We start from the raw sequence: 13735 nt of genomic DNA, 5'->3' as shown, positions 1-13735 counted from the left end.
AGGGTTGTAGGTTTAGAGCTTAGGGTTTAGGGTATAGGGTTTATGGTTTAGGGTTTAAAATTTAAGGATTAGGCTTTGGGGTTTAGGGTTTAGAGTCTCGGGTTTAGGGTTTAGAGTTTAGGGTTTATAGTTTAGGGTGTAGGGTTTATGGTTTCGGGTTTTGGGTTTAGGGTTTCGGGTTTAGGGTTTCGGGTTTAGGGTTTAGTGTTTAGTGTTTAGTGTTTTGGGTTTAGGGATTAGCGTTTTAGGGTTTGGGGTCAAATTTAGGGTTTGGGGTCAAAGGTTTAGGGTTTAGGGTTTAAGTTTTAGGGGTTTAGGGATTTAAAGTTTTTGGGTAGGGCTTAGGGTATATGCTTTAGGCAGTGAGGTTTAGTTTTAGCGCTTTAGGTTTAGGGTTTTAAAGTTTTTGGGTATGGGGTTTATGGTTTATGGTTTAGGGATATGGGTTTAGGGTTTAGGGTTTAGAGATTAGGGTTTTAGGGTTTAAGATTTGAGTTTAGGTTTTAGGGTTTTGGGCTTAGGGTTTAGGGGTTATCGTTCTTGGGTTTAGGGTTTAGGGTTTAGGGTTTAGAGAGTAGGTTTTAGTGTTTTGGTTTTGGGGTTGAAGGTTTAGGGTTTAGAGATTAGGGTCTTAGGGTATAGGGTGTAGGATTTAGGATTTACGGTTTAACGTTTTGGGTTTAGTGTTTAAGGTTTAATGTTTTGGATTTAGGGATTAGGGTTTTGGGTTTTGGGTTTTGGGTTTGGGTTTTGGTGTAGTTTCGGTGCTTAGGGTTTAGGCTTCAGGGTTTTGGGTTTAGGGTTTACGATTTAGGGTTCAGGGTTTTTGGTTTAGTGTTTTAAGTTTAGGTTTTACGGTATAGGGCTTTGAGGTTTTAAGGTTAGGGATTTAGGGTCTAGGGATAAGGGTTTAGGGTTTTGGGTTTTTGGGTTTTGGCTTTGGGGTGTAGGGGCTTAAGGTTATGGGTTTAGGGTATAGGGTTTTAGGGTTAAAGGTTTAGGTTTTAGGGTATAGGGTTTAGGTATTATGGTTTAGGGTTTACGGTTTGGGGAGGGTTTAGGGTTTAGGGTTTTAGGTTTGGGGTCTAGGGTCTAGGGTCTAGGGATTGAGGTTTTTAGTTTTAGGGTTTAAGGTTTAGGGTTTGAGGGTTTAGGGTTTGTGGTGGTATAGGGCTTTGTGGTGTAGGATTTTTTGTTTAAGGCTTAGGGTTTAGGGCTTGTGGTGTAGGGTTAGAGTTTAGGGTATAGGCTTTAGGGTTTAGGGTTTAGGATTTAGGATTTAGGGTTTTGAGTTTTTGGCTTGTATGGTTTAGGGTTTAGGTTTTGGGCTTTTGAGTTTTGGGTTTTGGGTTTAAGGTTTAGAGGTTAGGAATTTATGGCTTAGGGTTTTGGATTTATGGTTTAGGTTTTAGGGTTCAGGGTTTAGGGCTTAGCTCTAGAGGGAGATTTAGGGTTTAGAGTTTCGGGTTTAGGGTTTAGAGTTTTAGGGTTTATAGTTTAGGGTGTAGAGTTTATGGTTTATGTAGGGTTTTTTGTATAAGGTATAGGCTTTAGGGTTTAGGGTTTAGGATTTAGGATTTAGGGTTTTGAGTTTTTGGCTTGTATGGTTTAGGGTTTAGGTTTTGGGCTTTTGAGTTTTGGGTTTTGGGTTTAAGGTTTAGAGGTTAGGAATTTATGGCTTAGGGTTTTGGATTTATAGTTTAGGTTTTAGGGTTCAGGGTTTAGGGCTTAGCTCTAGAGTTTAGGGTTTAGGCTTAGGGTTTAGGGTTTCCGCTTAAGGGTTTATAGGCTTAGGGGTTGAGGGTTTGGAAATTATAGTTTAGGGTTTAGGGTTTGTGGTGTAGGGTTTTTTGTATAAGGTTTAGGGTTTATCGCTTGTGGTGTAGGGTTGTAGGTTTAGAGCTTAGGGTTTAGGTTATAGGGTTTAAAATTTAAGGATTAGGCTTTGGGGTTTAGGGTTTAGAGTCTCGGGTTTAGGGTTTAGAGTTTAGGGTTTATAGTTTAGGGTGTAGGGTTTATGGTTTCGGGTTTCGGGTTTCGGGTTTCAGGTTTCGGGTTTAGGGTTTCGGGTTTAGGGTTTAGGGTTTAGTGTTCAGTGTTTTGGGTTTTGGGTTTAGGGATTAGTGTTTTAGGGTTTGGGGTCAAGGGTTTAAGGTTTAGGGTTTAAGTTTTAGGGTTTAGAGGGGTTTAGGGATTAGTGTTTTAGGGTTTGGGGTCAAGGGTTTAAGGTTTAGGGTTTAAGTTTTAGGGTTTAGAGTTTAGGGCTTAGTTAGGTTTTAGGGTATAGGGTTTAGGTATTATGGTTTAGGGTTTAGGGTTTGGGGAGAGTTTAGGGTTTAGGGCTTAGGGTATATGCTTTAGGCAGTGAGGTTTAGTTTTACCGTTTTAGGTTTAGGGTTTTAAGGTTTAGGTTTTTGGGTATAGGGTTTATGGTTTATGGTTTAGGGATATGCGTTTAGGGTTTAGGGTTGAGAGATTAGGGTTTTAGGGTTTAAGGTTTGAGTTTAGGTTTTAGGGTTTTTGGCTTAGGGTTTAGGGGTTATCGTTCTTGGGTTTAGGGTTTAGGGTTTAGGGTTTAGAGTGTAGGTTTTGGGGTTTTGGGTTTTGGTGTAGTTTCGGTGCTTAGGGTTTAGGCTTCAGGGTTTTGGGTTTAGGGTTTACGATTTAGGGTTCAGGGTTTTTGGTTTACGGTTTAACGTTTTGGGTTTAGTGTTTAAGGTTAGGGATTTAGGGTTTAGGGTTTAGGGTTTAGGGTTTTGGGTTTTGGGTTTTGGGTTTTGGTGTAGTTTAGGGGCTTAAGGTTTAGGCTTCAGGGTTTTGGGTTTAGGGTTTACGATTTAGGGTTCAGGGTTTTTGGTTTAGGGTTTTAATGGTTTAGGTTTTAGGGTATAGGGTTTAGGTATTATGGTTTAGGGTTTAGGGTAGGGTTTAGGGCTTAGGGTATATGCTTGAGGTTTTGGGTTTGGGGTGTAGGGGCTTAAGGTTATTTTTAGGTTTAGGGTTTTAAGGTTTTAGGGTTAAAGGTTTAGGGTTTAGGGTTTAGGGTTTAGGTATTATGGTTTAGGGTTTAGGGTTTGGGGAGAGTTTAGGGTTTAGGGCTTAGGGTATATGCTTTAGGCAGTGAGGTTTAGTTTTACCGTTTTAGGTTTAGGGTTTTAAGGTTTAGGTTTTTGGGTATAGGGTTTATGGTTTATGGTTTAGGGATATGGGTTTGGGGTTTAGGGTTTAGGGTTTAGGGTTTAGGGTTTTAGGGTGTAGGGTTTAGAGTTTACGGTTTAACGTTTTGGGTTTAGTGTTTAAGGTTTAAGGTTTTGGATTTAGGGATTAGGGTTTTGAGTGTAGGTTTTAGTGTTTTGGTTTTGGGGTTGAAGGTTTAGGGCTTAGGGTTTAGGGGTTATCGTTCTTGGGTTTAGGGTTTAGGGTTTAGAGTGTAGGTTTTAGTGTTTTGGTTTTGGGGTTGAAGTTTTAGGGTTTAGAGATTAGGGTCTTAGGGTATAGGGTTTAGCATATAGGGTGTAGGGTGTAGGATTTACGGTTTAACGTTTTGGGTTTAGTGTTTAAGGTTTAAGGTTTTGGATTTAGGGATTAGGGTTTTGGGTTTTGGGTTTTGGGTTTGGGTTTTGGTGTAGTTTCGGTGCTTAGGGTTTAGGCTTCAGGGTTTTGGGTTTAGGGTTTACGATTTAGGGTTCAGGGTTTTTGATTTAGTGTTTTGAGTTTAGGTTTTACGGTATAGGGTTTAGGTATTAAGGTTAGGGGGATTTAGGGTCTAGGGATAAGGGTTTAGGGTTTTGGGTTTTAGGGTTTTGGGTTTGGGGTGTAGGGGCTTAAGGTTATGGTTTAGGGATAGGGTTTTAGGGTTAAAGGTTTAGGGTTTATAGGGTTGAGGTATTATGGTTTCGGGTTTGGGGTTTGGGGTTTAGGGTTTAGGTTTTGAGGTCTAGGTTTTAGGGTTTAAGGTTTAGGGTTTTGGGTTTAGGGTTTAAGGTTTAGGGATTAGGGTTTTAGGGTTTAAGATTTAGGGTTTAGGGTGTAGGTTTTATTAGGGTGTAGGGTTTAGGGATTAGGTTTTAATGTTTAGGATTTAGGGATTAGTCTGAGGGTATAGGGTTTAGCGTATAGGGTGTAGGGTTGTAGGGTTTAGGGATTAGGTTTTAATGTTTAGGATTTAGGGTTTAAGGTTAGTTTGGGTTTAGTTATTATGGTTTAGGATTTAAGATTTAGGGATTAGGGTTTAGGGTTTTGGGTTTTAGGGTTTGGGGTTATTATGGTTTAGGATTTAAGATTTAGGGATTAGGGTTTAGGGTTTGGGGTTTAGGGTTTGGGGTTTAGTGTTTTGGGGGTTTTGGGTTTTGGGTTAACGAGTTTAGGGTTTAGGGTTTTGGGTTTAGTGTTTTGGATTTAGGTTTTAGGGCATAGGGATTTTAGGGTTAGGGGTTTAGGGTCTAGGGATAAGGGTTAGTTAGTGTTTTGGATTTAGGTTTTAGGGCATAGGGATTTTAGGGTTAGGGGTTTAGGGTCTAGGGATAAGGGTTAGGGGTTTAGGGTTTTGGATTTTGGGTGTAGGGCATAGGGTTGAGGGTTTAGGGTATAGGCTTTTAGTGTTTATGGTTTTTGTTTGATAAGTGATGTGAGTGCATTTAAGAAAAATCAGAATATACAAAAGAAAGGCAGTCTTAATTTCCTTCTATGGATAGACCAAATGAAAGGAAAAAATGACTCCTTGATACCAAGCAAGACAGGCCCTGCAATTCAAAATGGAACTCAAAAGGAACATTACATTCTGTAATAAATCTTAAATTTAGAATCTTATCTAACTAAACTATTCAGCACATCTGGGAAATCCTGAGCCTGAATAATAGTCTCCCTCTGACCAGTTGCATAACAGGCCATAAAATCAGCTGGTTTATTTGTCCCTTCCAAACATGCTTGAATTCCTTTCTTTCAAGAGATTTTAAGATATTTAGTATCTCACTTCTGATGACTCTGGTTTGCCATGGACCTTCAACTACACTATTTAACATATCAATGGCCAGTTTCGAATCTAATCTAATTGAGACCTCCATGATATTCCTTTCTACACAAATATTATTCCTCTGAGAATAGCCTTTAATTCCAGCCACAGTATATTTGTAACATCTCCCATTCCCACAAAAGCTACAGTGGGCTTCCCCATTCTATCTCGACTCAGCCCTCCATAGGATGCTCTATCATCTGTAAGGGCCTCATCACAATGCAAAGCTATACCATTCTTTCAGGTGGCTGGAGCTAGCAACAAGCTCAAGTAATCACTATTTTCCAAGTGACTTTGATTCCCCAACTTGTTACTAAAAACTGATTTCTAGGGTTGCATTCAACCACAAAATTCATAGTTAAGCATTTCACTTTTACTTCTGAAATTATGGCTTCTATAATCTGTAAAGTAGTTCGGATTTTTTATTTGAAGATCCTAAAGTTTCTTTCCTACCATAGGTGTCGTATTGTTGCACAGAAAGCTAACTTTCCAACTACTCTGAGTGGATCTTTCTCATGAAATTCATTTTTTCCCACAATGCAACTTCCATGACACTATCAGATTTCTTCCCATTTTGAATGCATAGTAGGGCAACCTTCTCCCAAATAGCATTAGTATACTGACATTCAAAAATTAGATGGTTCCTTCTTTCCATACCTACCCAACAAAAAAGGCATTGGGGACTAATATTCATCCTACTCTTAATGAGCTAATCCTTTGTTGGTAAAGCCTCAACTAAACATCTCTAGGTTGTGAATGAAAGCTGAGGTATGTTGCAAAAATACCTGACCAGTATATATAGCATCTTTGTAGAACTGAGGAAATCAACTGCAGTCTTCCTGCATATGAGAGAAACCTTGCCTTCCATCCTTCAACCTTTTTCCTGATCAGATTCAGAATGTGGTTGCAGTCTCCATTAGTAAGATTTCCTATTACAAGAGGAACCCAAGGTACCTAATTGGTAGCTTGGTTTCCTTAAAACCTGTTAATTCCACAAGTTGCATACTACTAGTTTGAGTAAGGCCCCTACAATAATAGAGGCCTTAGCCCTATTGAGATGCAACCCAGAGAAGGCTGCAAACTCTTCTAGAGCCCCCAAACTAGCTGTGACAGAGTCATTAATAACCTTTACAAAGTCATTTATACGCAAAGATAAGATGGGACAGTTTTACTGGTTTGCACCTAGGAAGAAGAGTGATTTTCTCATCCACTTATAACTTCTTCATAACTCCAGTGAATACTTCCATGGCCATGGTTAATAAGTAAGGTAATAGAGGATCCCCTTGCCTAATCCCCCTTCCTCCCATGAAATATCTAGTTGGACTTCCATTCACAAGAACTGAGAATGTAGGAGTAGTGACACATGCCTTTATCCAATTCATGAATATAGGAGGAAATCTCATTCTTCTCATAATCTCCAATAGGAAATTTCTACTCAATGAGTCATATGCTTTATGTAGGTCTATCTTCAGAACAGCAGTAGGGTACCCCCTTCTTTGTTCAATACCTCTTAGAATATCAGAGCAAATTAGAATGTTATCAGCAATAGACCTCCCTCTAATGAATGCTGACTTGGTTGTCACTCACCAAGTCCCCCATTACTCCTTACAACCTATTAGTGATGATCTTTGTAATAATCTTGTAAAAAATATTGCACAATGCAATCAACCTAAACCCAGCAAACACTGCCCTCTGGTTGTCAATTTCCCAAGAGTGTTTGAAAAAACTAACTCCAAATCCATCTGGTCTAGGGGCCTTTGTGCTCTTCATAGCAAACACGACCTTCAAAATCTCTTCATTAGAAACAGTTTTTTGTAACATCTCTTGCTGGTCCATGGAAAGGGTACCACACAAATCACTAGGGAAGAATCCCATATCCACTTGCTCAGCCTCGAACAAGTTCTTATAGAACTCAACCTCTTCATTCTTTATAAGACTAGGATCATCCACAACAGCCCCATTGCTTCCTTCAATTTCTAGAATATTATTTCTATGCTGTTGTCCCCTCATAACCTTATGAAAAAAACTATTATTCCCATCTCCTAGCTGCAACCACTTCACTCAACTTTTCTTTGAGAAAACTCTCCTCCCTCTTTAAAGCCTCCCATAATATCTTTTTAGCCTCCTTTTCTTGACAAACTAGATTATCATCACCATTATTAGTAGACAATTTATCTTGTATATCAAAAAGTGCAGCTTCAGCCAACTTTACAGCCTTGAATACATCCCACATTCCTCAGTTTGGCAGTAAATCCAAGTAAAGGATTTGAATCATTCTTATGTGGCAGCTCCCAACCTTTTTTGACAATATCCTTGAACTCCTCATGTTCTGTCCAAGTCTCAAAAAACCTAAAAGGTTTCGGTCCAAAGTTCTTCTCCTCCAAAATATTCAAAAGAATAGGACAATGATCTGAAATTCCTGGATTCAAGAATACAGCCTCCGAGTATTTAAATTTTTCAACCCATTCATTTTCACGAAGCACTCTATCCAGTTTATAGCTCACTCTATCCAGTTTATAGCTCACTCTATCCAACTCCCTTTTCCCATTACTCCAAGTAAATAATTTCCCCCTCCATTTTAGATCAAATAGGTTAGAATCAAAAACACAATTATTGAACTCTTCAATAGGAACATGTCGAATCTTCTCCCTCCCCCCCCCCCCCTCTTTTCATGTTGACCTCGTACCACATGGAAATCTCCCAATGCAACCCAAGGAACTAATATTCCTTGATCTAATTGCACAATATCCCTCTATAACTCCCTCTGTTCCTCAACACTATTTGAGGCATACACAGTAGTACCCTCCAAAGAGGTTCCTTTAATTTTTATTTTCATGTGTATTAGTTGGGATGTACAACTCACAGTTTACTTCAAAAACAGTATCATCCCATCCCACCCAAATTCGAGTGGCTTCCCCTACTCTACAATTATGCAAATATTTCCAGTCTCCTTTCAAAGCACCAAACACTTTAATTATGTTCTCTTCTTCACCTTTGTTTTAATAAGAATCCCCAACTTTATACTTTTTTCTGCTATCCAGTTCTTAACCCCTCTTTGTTTTTTAGGAGCATTAAGCCCCCGTAAATTCCAACATATGCAATCATTTAAAAAAACTTCTTAGAAACAAAACTCTGGACCCCCCCAGCCCCCTTCACAGCACCAACTTCCTGACTTGGTTTTTTCAGTATTGAATTGACCTCAATTCTTTGAGGCTGGAATGCCATCTTCCTGGCCACACCACTCTTCTCAAGTAATGGATGTTTTTTTGCAGGTATAGTAGTATTGGAAGAGGAAGAGGGTAAGTCATTCATACCTTTTTTGTTAATCATTCTCAAGCTCAAGGAAGGCAGGGAAGGATAGGTAGCAATCAGGTCTATGTATGAAGCATTATTGATCGCTTGCAAGCTTATACACACCCCATTCATCTCCTCTTGGCATAAGGGTATATTCTGCCCTGATTCCTTGGTATATTCCACCTCATCTAGACATTGAATTGGTCTGTCCTCCACCTCATCCGATTCCTTTTCAGTTTCAAATAAAGGAGAAGAAAATATCTTACCACCCTTCACCCTGTCGGATTCTGCCACATCAGCCAACTCCTTGTTGTCCTCCCTCAAAATAGGAAGCAATCCATGGTTTCCCCCTTCAAAAACCATGTGAATCTCTTCCAAAGAAGCACCAGCTGCCTTTCCTAACAATATACCTAAATTTTCTCCATCAGTTAAGCCCTCCTCCAATCGCACAACTTCTTGACTAAGTCCATAGCAAGGAGTTGTACCTCCATCCTCTAATCGTGGATAATTCCTCCCTACAAATTTATTCAAAATATTAGTATCCAGCTCGGCCTCCCTATCCCATCTTGCCACCTCACCTTCCTCTAACAGCTCTTCCACATCAGCATTCTTGTTTAAGAAACCCAATTTTAAGGAAGTAGATGCCAATTCCAACACCTCCAGGACCATGAATGCATTAGGGTGAACCATGGGAACAGCAGAGATATCTCGAGGAATATTCTTCCTTCCTTCTTTCATGCACACAAAATCTGTCTCAATTCCTTTCCCCTTTCCTTCTCCTTCGTATCTACTATTCAAATTTGAATCCACATCACCAGGCAATCCTCCAATAGTAGTCGAATCCTCTCCATGCACCCCCACTCCTCCACCATGCAACACCAGCTGTGACAAAGTCTCCTCCCTATGCGTGTCCTTCTTCACCCATTTCTTCTTTGCAACCACTCCACCTTCATTGCCGCACACAGAAGACTCATGACCAAACACCTTGCATCTATTGCAAGAAGCAGGCCTCCATTCATACATCACGGGTTGTGCCAAAACAGCACCCTTTTCATCATGCACAAGGATGGTCTTCGGCAACTCTACACCATCTTCAACCTCCACACATATTCTTGCAAAGGATAAGCTCTCCATCGTTCAAGTGCACTTATCAGTTGTGATAGGGTTGCCAACAACACTCCTAATAGAGCTCAGAGCATTCGCAGTCCAATAATGAAATGGTAAATTAGGCAAGGTAATCCATATAGGTAAAGAATTAAGTAAAATTTTATCCATCACAATACTCAGACTCCAAGGCCTCAATAATAGGGGTCTCCTATTAACAAACCATGGACACCTTCCCACACCTTCAGCCGATCCTTCTCCTCATTGGATCAAAAAATGAACACTCCACTTTCTAACATAGACATCCACATGACCAGAAAGCCTCCATTTTTTTAGCAGTATCTCTTTGGTAATTGAAAATGGAGGTCTTCTACCCAAGAAATGCCCCACCAATGCTTTCTCCCACTATTTGATACCTTCCTTCGACATTGAAGTACAACACTTTACCACAGCTTTACCATCAACCATCAGTGGCTGAACATAGTCCAACCTCAAACCATCCACCCTCTCCATTTTTTTGGCTGAAAATAGCCCAGCCCAACTCTTTCCTCGTTGATCCGAACCTCCATGGAACCCTCCTCCACCAGCATCATCACTTCCACCAAGACCACCACCTCCAAGCGTACCACCAATAGATGGTCCTCCACAAATAGCATGGCCAATATCCAAAGTTATTGGCCCTCCAGCCATGACCGAACAGCAACACCTCTTTGCTAATCTTCAAAAAAACCAGAGCTTCTCTCTACTCTAGGGTTTAGGTTAGGGTTTATAGTTTAGGTTTTAGGGTTTAGGGTTTAGGGTACAGGGTTTAGGTATTATGGTTTAGGATTTAGGATTTAGGGTTTGGAATTTAAGGTTTGGGGTTTAGGCTTTAGGGATTTGGGTTTAGGGTTTAGTGTTTTGGGTTAACAGTTAAGGGTTTAGGGTTTTGGGTTTAGGTTTTTGGGTCTAGAGTATAAGGTTTTGGGTTTAGTGTTTTGGGTTAACAGTTAAGGGTTTAGGGTTTTGGGTTTAGGTTTTTGGGTCTAGAGTATAAGGTTTTGGGTTTCAGGATTAAAGGTTTAGGGTTCAGGGTTTAGGTTTTAGGGTTTGGGGTTTGCAGTTTGGGGTTTGCAGTTTAGGGCTTAAGGTTTTGTGTTTAGGGTTCAGGGTTTTGGGTTAAGCGTTTTGGGCTCAGGATTAAAGGTTTTAGGGTTTTGGGTTTAGGTTTAGGTTCAGGGTTTTGGGTTAAGCGTTTTGGGCTCAGGATTAAAGGTTTTAGGGTTTTGGGTTTAGGGTCTAGAGTATAAGGTTTAGGGTTTAGTGTTTTGGGTTAACAGTTAAGGGTTTAGGGTTTTGGGTTTAGGTTTTTGGGTCTAGAATATAAGGTTTTGGGTTAAGGGATTAGAGTTTAGGGTTCAGGGTTTAGGTTTTAGGGTTTGGGGTTTGCAGTTTGGGGTTTGCAGTTTAGGGCTTAGGGTTTTGTGTTTAGGGTTCAGGGTTTTGGGTTAAGCGTTTTGGGCTCAGGATTAAAGGTTTTAGGGTTTTGGGTTTAGGTTTAGGTTTAGGTTTAGGTTTAGGTTTAGGTTTAGGGTTTAAGGTTTGGGGTATAAGGTTTAGGGTGTTTAGTTTAGGGTTAGGGTTTAGGGTTTAGGGTTTTGCGCTTGGGGTTTAAGTATTTGGGTTTTTGGGTTTAGGGGATTAGGGTTTTAGGGTTAAGGGTATTATAGGGTGTAGGGTTTAGGGTTTACGATTGAGGGATTAGGGTTTAGGATTTATGGTTTAGGCTTTAGTGTTTAAGGTTTAGGGTTTAGGGATTAAGGTTTAGGGTTTGGGGTTTAGGGTTTGGGTTTCAGGCTCTAGGGATTTGAGCTAATCATTAATCCATGCTCAAAATACCAAGAACCAGCTCCACTGAAGCTCTACGATTGATTTCCTTTCTTCTTTCTTCTTCTTCTTCCTTTTCCTTTCTTCTTTCTTTCTCTCTCTCATTTACTCTCCCACCGACCTACTATCATTAATGAGGGAGAAGACATTAAATGTCTCCCCCATTTTATACTTGAGCCTCCCCCCAAAATATCTTTTAGTTATAGAAGGGTATATCTCAAGTGGTTATACCATTCTAGTCAGCCCATTGCTAGTGTTCCACTTGGACTTCAATGGGGACAAACTCATACTTATAATTAAATTACATAGGCATCCAAAATTACTAACATGTACCTTTACTCCTTGTACATGGCCTCATGGTGCATGCAAGTGCAAGGCTTGGGTGATATTACACTTGGTACCTACTCGGTCTTTTCGGGCCAACCCGAGTTTAAGGTCACTCTTGCTACCATGTTCTATATGGTACTTGCATCTGTTCTCTCTGGTTCAGCCCCTATATGGTACTTGCAAGGCTCTTAAGGTTTTCTTGACTTTTTCAGCGTTAGTATAAGTTTTGCCTAAACTTTTGAGACTGTTCACAATATCAGTAAATCTTGTAAACATTGAAGTTATTGACTCATTTTCTTTCATAAAGAAAGCTTCGTAATCAGAAACGAGTTGGTCTACCTTTCTTTCCTTTACCTCTATTGTACCTTCATGTGTGACAAGAAGCATATCCCAAATCTTTTTAGCTATGTCACATGCTATGACTTGGTTGAACTCTTGTTCGTTGAGGGCACACTGAAGGAACGTGATTACATGAAAGTCGTACTGGATGAGAGTGATGTCTTCAGCTGTCCATTCCCCTTCATCTTTCGGTATTGTCTTTCCATCAACTATTTTGGTGATGGTGTATGGTCCATTCTCTATGGCTGTCCATACAAGAATGTTGTGACCACACACAAAGTTTTTGAATCTGCACTTCCAGAATGAAAAGTTCTCTCCATTAAAGTAAGGGGTCTCAAGGCGTTCATGCCTTCTGGTGGTCCTAGGAGTGTGGCCATGGTCTTTGACTCACTTTTAAGATGATATAGTATTAAATAAATTGAGCTCTCGCTCTGATACCAATTGAAATAACCTAGAGGGGAGTGAATAGGTTATACTAGTAGAAATTAACTATTTTCGATGTATAAGTCCCAAGTGTGATTGCAAGTTAAAAACGATGCAGAATAAATAAAATAGGCACAATCACACAACACAAGATTTATAGTGGCTCGACTTAATCCGAGTCTAGTCCATTCCCTACAAGAATCCTCTCGTAAGGTATTCCACTAGTTCTCCCTTTCAGTACAGTAGGTAGGGAAGAAAACCTTTACAATCTTTTTCACGGATAAGAGTATCCTTACAAATCTCTTTTACAGACAGAGAGACACATTTACAATCTCTTTTGGAGGTAGAGAGACACCTTCCTCTTTTTAAGATAAGAGAATCCTTACAATCCTAAGTACAGTCTATAATTGTAAAAACATAAATAAATAAGTAGTGGAATAAGAGGAATACCTCAAGTGTGGTGCAAATCATAAGAATGAGAGATGAATGATGCACCTTTTGTAAAGTCTTCTCTTATGGCTTTGACTTGCACAGGAGAGAGTGGAGGACTTGATTGAGACTTGAGCCTTTTGTTGGGATTAGAGTAATCGAACAACTCAAGTTGGATAGAATAATCTTAATGACTCTTGAATGCTTACAATAATTCTCTCAATGCTCTTTCTTAATTCATATTTAATTAAGAGTGATTTGGGTATTTATAGGTGAGCTTAGTGAAGCATTTTAGGTAGGAAATCAGGCTCTAATGGTCGTATTCTGGGACCACCGGTCGACCGCCATCGGTAGCAGATGGACCAAAAAGAGTCATTGAGGTAAAAAACTAGCCGTTGGAGTTTTCTAGGGAGGCACAGGTCGATCGAGACTTTCTACCGGTTGATTGGCTATGGTCTCAGACAGTTCCGATCGACTGGCGCTTCCAGCCGGTCGTGACAAACTATTTTGATAGAATACTGTCATACTAACTAGTCATTAGTGTTTTGACCATAACCTTTCGGTCTGACATCGAATTGACCTAAGATTAGTTGTGTTAGAATTATGACTCAATTTTCTACAACTTCTATGAAGGTTTCATCTCCTTATACCGAATTTAAGATTATCCAAAATGCCCTTGAGGCAGGTTAATCTGTTTTCACAGAGTTTTACTATAGCATATTGCACTCTACCACCTAAGTCATTCTAGTATGATGCATGAGGTGCGTGCATATGCAATATGTGTACAAATTACAAAATATATTCTCTATCCTATATGGTCTTCATCTTGGGTCTTGATATCTTCATCATTATGTGTCTTGATGTCTTTATCTTCGGTCTTGAATGTCTTTATTATCTTGGGTCTTGAATGCCTTTAAGCTTCAAGGTCATGTCTGCATAAGT

This window comes from Macadamia integrifolia, chromosome 7 (genome assembly GCF_013358625.1).
Source record: "Macadamia integrifolia cultivar HAES 741 chromosome 7, SCU_Mint_v3, whole genome shotgun sequence".
NCBI classification, from domain to species: Eukaryota; Viridiplantae; Streptophyta; class Magnoliopsida; order Proteales; family Proteaceae; genus Macadamia; species Macadamia integrifolia.
This window is presented reverse-complemented; position numbering follows the sequence as displayed.